An 11,664-nucleotide genomic window follows, 5' to 3' on the forward strand; every position below is an offset into this window, starting at 1 on the left:
TTTTATAACCCCCCCAAACACACACACACACACACACATACTATTACTACTACTACTATTGTATAGCTTTGCTGAACAATACTGAACAGCTGCAACTTGCTACCCACTGGGACTGCTGAAATTTTTGGCAATTGCAGAAATTACTCTATGTAGACATATATTCACACATGTGGAGATAGAAAAATTGTTTAAGAACCAGGGGACCCATTGGAATGAAAGATGCAGGCTAAGTGCTAAACATTATTATTTCATCTGAAAGAACAGGGCAAAGAAAAATAATTTCTGGTAAGGCTGAAAATGCCTCCAAAGTATTCTGTTAATTATTATCTCAAAAGTTCATCAGGAGCCTTCAAGCTCAGCAAACTGGACCAGAAATCCATTTCCCTCCTGACAATATTTCAGCCTGTACTAGCGTTCCTGCTTCTAATTACTTCAATTAAAAGTGCTTTATAATAAAACACTGTCATTTCTCTTCTTCAGACCTTAGAACTGTGGAGATAATTGTCAAATTGTTCTTTCAAACCCCCCAGTGAGACTTTTTTTCTCAGTACAATGAGCTGCTTCATCCTGTTCTTCTACTTATAAAGAAGACAATAAGTAGCCTTTCTGAAATGCTGAGGAAAGATTTGCTTTCTTGGATGTTTGCTTGTTAAACAGTATGAGAAACTGAGCAGAGGCAGATTTACACAGAGGTTCTCCTTTTGCTTACAGTCCTTTTATTACCAGGGGCTGTCAAGTGTACGTGCACTCATGTATCTGGCATGAGTCGTCAGGATGCAGAAATCAGATTATCGATGGAACCAGCCTCCCAGCTCTCTGAGATGGAATACTTTGTTGTTTCAATCACATCTGTAACATGAGTTAATGTTCAACAGCCAGAAAGCATTTGCTGTCTGGAAAACGGACTCTAATAACTGAATTGTGCCTCAGATTCCTCACAGAGGACGTGGAATAGCTGGTAATGACAAGCACAGCCTGGTAAAGTTGACTTGGTCAATTACCCTCTGCTGCACTGGGGTCTACACAATGCACTTCATAAGCATAGATTGTCAGGGAGTGACAGGAAAAGAGACATACTTAAACTTACCCACCTAATAGGATAGAGATCTCATCTGAGCAAATTGGGATTTCACCCTATTTTCCATCATTTCCTCTCATTAAAACAATAACACAAATTTTTACTGGCCATTTAGGCTCATTTACAAGACAACAGCTTCTATTAGAGTTATAAATTCCTATTTCTTGCCTAGTTCTACTTTGAAACAATGCTATTCAATGTAAATTTGCCTACTCACAGTTCATGAAGAATGTGAAGTAAATTGAGAACAGCAATAATGGCATCACCTAGAACCCAAATATTACCTATATCTTACCAAACAAAAATTGCATTTTTTGATATTATATGTTTGATACATGAAATCCTAAATTTTTCCCCAATGTGATTATGCTCTTGCTGAACTAGAGATATGTTGTGTAGAAATTAGCACTGAGTAATCAACAAATTTGCAACACATAGAAAACACTAAAGAACCATATCCTCAGATTTAAAACATTTTATTTCTAGCCTGGGCTTTGAAAGAAAGTGTGCAACAATGAAAACAAAGAGTAGGAGTCCAGGATTATAGCTGATACCATTGATCTGCTACCTAACTCTGGAATTTCCTCCTTATAATAGGAGATGAAGCCACATACACATGTAATTTGCAGTCAAACATATCCTATTTTATAGACACTATTTTATAGTTTTCCTGACTATTCTTAGAGGCCTAAAGGAAAATCACCAACAAAGAAACAAGTCTATGAGATTGAAAGCTAAAATAGACCAGGGCGTGGTGGTGCACGCTTATAATCCCCGCACTTGGGAGGCGGAGACAGGAGGATTGTGCAGATTTAAAGCCAGCCTTGCTGGCTTAAGAGACCCTGTTTCTAAATTTTTTAAAAAATGCATAAAATAAGTCTGGGAGTGTAGCTCGGAGGTAGAAGGGTTTCCAGGAACTCCAGTACCACCAAAAAAAAAAAAAGAAAGAAAGAAAGAAAGAAAGAAAGAAAGAAAGAAAGAAAGAAAGAAAGAAAGAAAGAAAGAAAAAAAAGCTAAAATAGCACTCTTGACTCTTCCAAGAAGAAGGATACTGAGGAATACAAACTCTGGATCTAACAATGATTCCCTATCTTTAAGGTGATGCTAAAGAGATCTTCATTTTCATTACTCAATTGAAAAATCTCTTTGTATTCTTTACATTGCCAGTGCCTGTCAAATTGCCTGGCACATAGTAGGCAGTCGGGAACATTTATTGAATGTAGGAACAATGCAGAGTGAGTCATCTAAAGTCATGGCAGTTCTCTAATGCTTTGTATTGTCGAGGCCCACCAACCTCTCTGCAACAATGTGATTTGGAAATAAAGCCAGAAACCAAAAATGACTTTCTATGTTCCATCTTTCTCCAACTTGCAAATCACTCTATACTACAGACTCACAACATAAATTTTTACCCCCCCAGTGCCCCCAACAAAGCAATCATTTTCTTCTGATTCCTTATTTTTAAAAAGCCTAAGACCACGCGTGTGTTTGTTTCTTTGTGTTGACTGTAGATTTTGATGTTGTTGCCAGTTCCCTTCCTAAACTGTCAAATTTTGTTTTATGTTCCCTTATTCTTTCAACCATTTCAGGGGGTGGGGAGGATGCTAATTACCATGAGCTTAATAGCAGTTCTGAAATGCACCAGAACACCAGGGTCTCACAAATACCTGTCACCGCAGAAGTTTTCAATTACCATAATTCCATTCCTAATTCAAATTACCATAATTGCCCTCCATTAATGCAACTTTCTTAAAGCTGAAACATCAAAGAAACTGGCACTCACATTAGCTTAGTTGACTATTTGCAAAAAATAAACAGTGTCTGTCCATTTTGCAAATAAGATGAGGTTAGCCTGAAAAAAATATACATGTATTAGTGCTCTGAGTTCATAAGACCTATCATATTATGACTTCTTTCAACACTTGTGAAAACTGAAAACCATCTTCCTTCCTCTCTTTTCTTTTCTGGACAGAATATGAGAAACTGTTTTTCTGATTGCTTGAGCAGTTACTACAAGAAAATCCAGCCCATGTGCTCTTTAACTAACTGTGCTCTTAGAAATAAACTATTTAGATAAAAAACACTTTTTCCACCCTATGATCATCAGTTCCATTTTTAATGGTCCTTTTTGTACTGAACAGGCACACTTGTTTTTATCACTTACTAGTAGAGGACAAGATTGCTTGCTAGAGTCAGGTAATATGACTGTCAGTACTATGCCTTCTCTAAACTGACCTGGCATCTTACCAGGAAGGCATAATTTTATAATTTTGAATACAGACCCTTCTTTATACTTGAACTCTAAGAAACTGCCAGAGGAGAACAGGCAGAGTAAAAGGTCACATTATGCCGGGCGTGGTGGTGCACGCTTGTAATCCCCATGCTTGGGAGGTGGAGACAGGAGGATCCAGCGGGTTCAAAGCTAGCCGTGCTGGCTTAAGAGACCCTGTTTCCAAATAAAAAGTATAAAAATAGGTCTGGGGAGTGTAGCCCGGAAGTAGAAGAGTTTCTAGGAACCCCAGTACCACCAAAAAAAAAAAAAAAGGTCATATCATTAGTTGGACTATTACAGTATCTGGGTCCAGAGAGGTAAATAATAGTCCCTTAAATCAACAAGCAAAGCAGTGATATACTCTTCAACGTTTAGGTAAGTCTGCTCCCTGGGATAGATTTCAAAAAATGTCTAAATTGGTCCTGTAATAATAAGTTTGTTTTAACTTCCCAGCAGATGATCAAAGTCATTGGTAATTCTCAGTCCTGCAGAGCCTCTCTGTAGTATTCAGCACTTTAGTCAGCTGGTCAAGAGCCCAGTAGCTTTGATGGTTGAGAATTCTGCATTTTAAAATGCCACAGACACCTTTAGGCTTTAGCTCCAGGCTGGACCAATATAAAACTCTCTATATAAGACAGAAAACAGAGAATAGTCAATTTTTTGGAAGACTCTGAAGGGCTCAAAAAAAGAGAGTTTACCTGATTACCTATATCCAATCAACAAAATGATCTCTTGGATGAATTCTCAGGTTATGGCTAAACTGTGAGGGCTTCTCCAAATTTCTGTACACCCACACACTTTAGCATATATTTAGGTTATTATTGTATTTTGCCCCTTATATTTGGATAGAAAATTATCTCCATTTTTTTTACCAAAGAGTTCATGATAGCAGATAGATTTCTATCAATAAGCGGCAGTCTTAGGATAATTGAAGATTATTTGCAGAAAAGAAAGAAAATGTTTCAAGGAAAATTTTTAGGGGGAATATATAGGTAGATCATCATATTTGTAAAGGTCTATTCCAAATTTATTGCTGCCTCTTGCTTAAGTTTCATATTTATTTTTTTCTGGATAAAAAGCAACAATGTTCACGGATGCCTTAGACTAGCAATGGGTGAAATATAATAGAGATGCCATTATTAGACATGTATCCAGAACTTAGAATATAAGTAGAAAACTTGCAAGCACAAGACCTGGCCAGCTTTTGGCTTAATTCTATATCATCTCAGAGTGGAATTTTTCTGGTCAGAAGTTCAAGTCACAAGCTGTAGGCCTGAATCTCAGATTTCTCACCTATCATTTGGAGAACACCAATAGGATGTTTCTAACAGATTGGAAAGTATTTTGTACAGACATACATGCTTGTTTTCTCTCTGCTCAACTGAGAGTTATATAAGGCCCAGGATTATCTAGGGTAGTGTATGAAAAAAATGGAAGATGTCCAAGGACAATCTGCTGAATTAATGAATGGAAGCTCTTGATGCTTTAACAATGTGGGAAAATCTCCCATCTTGCATTCTTCTGCTTATTCCATTAACATTAGGATCTATAATTAACCAAAGATTCTAACAAGTAAAAGATATCTGAGGAATCATTACAAAAGTAATTTACTTTGAACATTGTAGACCAAAAACAATCTAAAAATGTACATAAAATGTGCCAGGGTCTGTGCTAGTTTCTTTCATATATACAATCCCATTAATCCTGTCTTTCTTACCTCTTTCTCTTGTTCTCAGTGTATATTCCTTTTGACTTGCTTCCTTTCTTTTCCTTTTCTTCTACTTACCTTTTTCTTTAAAGTTAATTTAAAACTGAAAAACCTTTTAGTATTTTTCACACTTATTAAGCAACATCTTAGGATTGCAATGTTTAATTTCTTTAAGTAGGCAATTTCAATATTTTAAATGATTTTTTTCTTAGTTAAAAAATCTGAATATGATTAGTTTTGCTTTTCAGAAAATCAGAAGTCATTTAGTTTAATTTTAAAAATTAAAAAAAAAATTCCTCCTTCTGATTTGGTAGGCAAACAGCACTACCGTAACAAACTGAACAACCTCCTAAACCAACCTTACACTTTTTGATACTCCATAGCCAGCATTACAATGCCACCCACCAGCAATACATTAATGAAAGGTAAAGAAGCAAAAACACCAATCAGATTCAGGAATTCTGAACCCTGGTCTAAGTCCAATCACTTTCCAACCAAATGAATTTAAGGAAATTTGCTTAAATGACAGAGGTATATTTAAGTGGTTTCAAAGATAAAATGAGGCTGGGCGTGGTGGTGCACGCTTGTAATCCCAGTACTTGGGAGACTGAGACAGGAGAATCACAGGTTTGCAGCCAGCCTCAGATATTTAATGAGGCCCTCTGCAACTTAGTGAAACCCTGTTTCCAAGTAAAGAACAAAAAAATAGGGCTTGGAATGTAGCTCGGAGGTTGAATGCCATTGGGTTCCATCCCCAATACTGCAAAAATTAAAAAATAAAAATAAAAAATAAATTGGGTAAAAAAAGTATTAACTGTTCTAGTGAAGTCATAGAGTTGGTATGAAACTCAAATGAATTGATATAAATAAAGTATTTTCAGGGCATAAAACACATGTATCAGGTGATATTAAACTTCAAGGTGATAATTATATTTATTGGGGCGGGGGGGTACTGGGGGTGGAACCCAGGGGCTTTTCTACCTCCAGACTATACTCCCAGACCTATTTTATACTTATTTGGAAACAGAGTCTCACTAAGTTGCTGAGAGTAAGTAGCTGGGGCTGGCTTCGAACCTGTGCAATTCTTCTGTCTCAGCCTCCCAGGTGCTGAGATTACAAGTGTGCGCCACCATGCCCAGCGTGATAATTATATTTGATCATGGTGCGGTAGCACAGACTCTGAAACCCGACTACCACTTATTACCTAAATGACCCTGACCATATAAGACTTGTACCTCAGCTTCCTCCTCTGCAAAATAATAATACTTGAATCTATAGAGTCACTGTGAAGATGAAATGAGTTAATATTATACAATATAAAGTACTTAACAATAGCTCCTGATCCAGGGCAAGTGCTATAAGTATTTACTATTGTGTCATTATTTTTATCAAATTACTCCCTGGCTCAGAGTTTAATTGTGATTCCTGCCTGGCATTCACAGTTGTTCATCATCTTTCTTTTCTTCCATTCCCATTCCATTCCTAAGCAAAGACCAGTTCTGCTCTGGCTGGACCAGTCTCCCCAGCGCCCTGCACTCAGTGCAAATCAGTGCTTTATTCATTTAGCATCATTTATATGAAATGCCCTTTGCTCTCTGATCCTCCTATTAATCAAATTTCTGTTCAAGTCCCATTTCCCCAACTACCTGAGCCATGCTCTTTCCCTTTTCTGAATTGCAATGGTAGATTTAATCTAGACTCTTCACCTAGAATTTCAATCATGTACTTCCTTGTGCTGCTACTTAATCATCCAGAGGTTTCCAAACCTACTTGGCTTACTGCCCCTGCGCAGAAAAATAAAAACTCAGAACCCTCCTCCCTCTCCCCTAGAAATCTACCTCCTATAAGCAAATAAACAGAAAGATGTAGTGACAAATTTGCATTCTTTTACATATCCACGTTTTAACACACTCTAGAAGATAGTATCATCCACTTTGAGAATCTACGTTTCACTTGTTTATCCACAAAGGCATTTTCCCCTTTTGCAAAATGTTCATTCAACATATACGGCTCTAAAGATAGAAATTTACATATTTGGTGATATGACTCTCATGTCCAGACAGTCCCTGCTTGGAGTACAGACATCTCTTCATATCCAGGGAGGATTACTCCCAAATCTCCCAAGAACACCAAAACCTGCAGGTGCTCAGGGCTCTTATATCAAATCATACAACATTTGCATATAACCTACACATATCCCCCTATATACTTGAAATAAACTCTAGATTAGTTACAACACCTAATACAATATACATTCTGTATATTTTTATTTAATTTGTTTTAAAAAGATAGTCAGGAGTGTTATTGCTGAAATCAAAATATTATAATGATACTTGCATATCCATATTCATAGCAGCACAATTCACAATAGCCAAATTATGGAACTAGCCCAGGTATTCATCTACAAATGAATGGATCACAAAATTCTGGAGTATATACTCAATGGAATTTTACTCAGCCATAAAGAAGAACAAAATCCCACCACATGCAAGAAAATGGACAGAACTTGAGCATATCATACTAAACAAGTACAATCAGTCTCAAAAACGAGTAAATGTATGTTTTCTCTTCTATGTGGAAGCTAGAGAGATATTTAGAAATAAGGGCAACATCAGGGGATTAGGGAAGGAAGATAAAGGCATAAAGGGTGTAATAGTTGAAATATTGCTATGAGTATATACAAAGCTACCAATCCCAATATCAATGGCATTTATGGGGAGGGGGAGAAAGGAGGGAGGAGCCCGGTGGGGAAGGCATTAAGAATTATGTGCATGTATCTGTCTGACAGTCTATACCCCAGTATGATGTAAAATTATAATGCACCAAATAAAAAGTAATATGAGTGCTGTATAAATAGTTGTAATATTGTGCTATTTAGGAAATAATGATAAGAAAAATATTTGTACATGTTCAGTACAGTTGAACTTTTTTTTAATATTTTTGATTTGCTGTTGGTGAATTTGCAGGTGCAGAACCTGAAGGTATAGAAAGCCAACTGAACTTCAAACCTGAGCAAAGCCCTAACAAAGGGCTGTTAGTTGTGAGCCTGGAGCTGCTAATAATTATGGCCCCAACTCCATGGAAAAGTTAGTGTCATAGGATCAGGAAAACACAGGCAGAGATTTAGATGAGAACTGGAATGTGGAGTCTGATGGTGTCTATTTTCTGGTTTCAAAGGTTCCTGAAGCCAGTTCTACCTATTCTTCCAGGTCTTTGGTTCTTGGGCTCTGTCAATAAAGTTATCTCATTCTTTTAAATGTTTAACTGTTAACAATCTGACGTAGATGCTGACAAATATATCTTTCCTGTTGACAGGCTTCTGTCCCAACGCCAGGCTATTTTCAACTTTAATTATATGATTTGTCCTTGTTCATTATCCATATGCCATTGAAGAGTGACAAAAGTAAGTGATTCATTGCTGACACATGGCATTTCTTGAGCAGCCATTAATTAGCAAAATAGCACTTAAACATAAATTGTTAAGTGTCAGCAAATAAAACCGTAATCAGAATTTTTTCTCCCTTCTTATGTATGCACCTTTGTGAATTGCACTAGGCAATTTCCAACTTTAATTTAGAGCTTATCAGGAAAACTAAGTATTACATTAATCTTTAAGAATTGAGACTAAGTATGGTTTACCCTCTCCATTTTGTCTTCCAAAAATAAGAAATGACCTGAACCATGAACATTTATCTTCTCTAGCCTGCTGAGAGTCTTGGATTCTTGCATGCAAGAACCACAGAGTAAAGCTTAGATTTATCTTTAAGATATTCTGGAAAGAGTAACTGAGCACATGCTATGTGCCAGGCACAGAGCAGGTCCAGGGAAATATAAGAATCGATAATATTATTCATGACTGAACAGTCATTGTCAGCTTCTCTCCCCACACTCATATATTTTGGATTCCACCAATGTGGTGTGTTCTAATTTTCATCTGCTAATATCTAGCCTGAAAAATTATTACAGAAAGCTATTTTTCTAGAGCACAGCAATCTAGAATCACCAAGGAAATTAACATCAGTGACTTTCCATGGTTTCCCTTCCTCCTCCTTTAAAATTTCCGAGGCTTTTGCTAGCATGTCCAAATATATTTTATGGCTATGATCAGTTGAACTAAAGTACAAGATTAGAATTTAATGGTATAGGCTTTGCAGATGCTGCTTTCTCCTGTGGCCCCCTGTCGATAGCCACCAGTAATGGTCAACCCCACCATGTTCTTTGATAACATGGTCGGTGGTAAGCCTTTAGGCCTTGTCTCCCCTCGAGCTGTTTGCAAAGTTCCAAAAACAGCAGAAAAATTTCATGCTCTGAGCACTGAAGAGAAATGATTTGATTATAAGGGTTCCTGCTTTCACATAATTATTCCAAGATTTATGTGCCAGGTTGGTGCCTTCACACACCATAATGGCACTGGCAGCAAGTCCATCTGTGGGGAGAAAATTTATGATGGGAACTTTAACCTGAAACATACAGGTCCTGGTATTTTGTCCATGGCAAATTCTGGACCAAACACAAACAGTTCCCAGTTTTTCATCTGCACTGCCAAAACTGAATGGTTGAATAGCAAACATGTGGTCTTGGGGAGAGTGGAAGAAGACATGAGCATTGTGGAAGCCATGGAGCACTTTGGGTCCAGGAATGGCAAGACCAGCAAGAAGATCATCATTGCCAACTGTGGACAACTCTAATACATTTGAACTGTCTTTATCTTATCCAGCAAACCATTCCTTCTGTAGCTCAGAAGCCGACCCCTCCACCCATCTGCTCACAATATCCTGTAATCATTGTGCTTTTGCTGCAGTTCTTTGGGTTCCACATTTCCTTAATTCCCCTCTCAGTCTAGCTGGATTGTGGAGTTAAGTTTATGATTATAAATAAAAATTAAATAAGAAAAAAATAATTTGATAGCATAAATACCAAATTTAAGATTAGGGTCAGAGTTAGGGTGGGCATGGAATCAGCCCAACAGACTCAGATCTAGCAGTTGGCAGCAAGTCCATCTATGAGGAGAAAATTTATGATGAGAACTTTAACCTGAAACATATAGGTCCTGGTATTTTGTCCATGGCAAATTCTGGACCAAACAAAAACAGTTCCCAGAGCAGCTAAGACAGTCAGGTTATTTGAACATTTAATGGATCTACCACATTAGCAATTTTTGTATCTTGGGAGCCACATCCTTTTACCACATCTGGAAAAATCTAAGTAACCATACCAGTCTGACTCTAGAGAGAGCTCCTTTAAAGTGAACCCAATTTAAGTATGTCAATCTCTTGCCATTCTAATGCCTTAGTCAAATCCATGCTTTTATTTGAGAGCTAGGGTAGGAGGTGGGCAGGAGGGTACCCAAATTGCCTAGCTCCTGGGATGCGGTTTCAGCGTATACTGATACCTAACTATACCTGAGGGATCTGAAGAGTGTAATTCGAACCAAGTCTGCACTCCCAATTGTGTTCATTATGCTTGATTACTGCTTTACAAAGGTTTCCTCTGTTCCATTGTGGAGGCCCTTGCTCTAAGCAAAGATACACACAGGAAAAGAGATGAAAAGAAAGAATCTATGCATTTAACAACACACTTTGAAATTTAAAATGATCTAAACAAAATCGGCTGTCGTTATAACTAATTATGTTTTGGGTTTGAATATGAACTTTGCTTCTAATTCAAAGTGAAAAATTACATATGCATTTATCACTTTCCAGGGTACACACCCATATCACATTCTACATTTTTCTCAGTATGTTCTATCTTTACCAAAACAGCCAGACAAAACAAACATAAAGATAATAGCTCAATAACAAAGGGATATGAATAATTGGACTGTCTCCTTGGTTAGTATTTTTGCTCCTACTAAAGGATTACACAATGATAAATATTATTATCCTCAAGATCAATGGAATGACGAATCTGCCAAATCTAACGCAATGTCAGAAAAATCTATATTGTATTTACACAGTTCAGACAGAAATATATACAGCATTCATAGCACATAGCATTTGTATTCTCTTTTCTCTATTTTCCCCTCAATTTTCTTCTAGAACCAAAACCATTTGCAAGACTTATTGGCAGAAAGATCCTTGTTCTTAGAACTGATACTGTAATCACCACACAAAATGCTTTAAGGATTATGCACCTGCCATCCTTAAAGCCACGACTCAAAGCAGACACTCATCCTGTGTCTATCATTTCTTTTATTTCATGCCATTCTCCCTGAAAGAGTTAAGATATTATTAAAAATATATTCACCCTGTCTATATTGTGATCAGATGAACTGAGTAGATCAAATGGATTTGTAAACATTTGCTGGCTGTTTTGGTAAAGCTCTGCAATATGATCACAGAGTCTGAACTCTGCCATCATTAGCCATGCAAAATTCCCAGGTCAGTATTTACATTTTAGCAGCTTATTAAGCTTCTCAATACTGTGATCCAATCAGCTTCACAAAATCCACTTTGTTATGGCTACACTGACACAGAAATGATGGAGGGTAAATAGATTCAAATTAGTCAGACGATAGTCACACTAGCGTACCACTTTACCCTTCATTTACTTCTGAATTTGGATATATCCATGCAGCTTTATTTGCATCCAAAAGACCCAGAATGC

General features: G+C 37.2%; 1 pseudogene across 1 annotated transcript; it reads left to right on the forward strand.

Annotated features, from left to right (window-relative positions):
- The first annotated feature begins 9,254 nt into the window (after positions 1-9,254).
- On the forward strand, positions 9,255-9,746 carry LOC308270542 (peptidyl-prolyl cis-trans isomerase A-like; annotated as a pseudogene). The gene has a single exon. The product of its transcript is annotated as a peptidyl-prolyl cis-trans isomerase A-like (transcript).
- Positions 9,747-11,664: the final 1,918 nt, after the last annotated feature.

Source organism: Muscardinus avellanarius (genome assembly GCF_963383645.1).
Source record: "Muscardinus avellanarius genome assembly, chromosome: 11".
NCBI lineage: Eukaryota > Metazoa > Chordata > Mammalia > Rodentia > Gliridae > Muscardinus > Muscardinus avellanarius.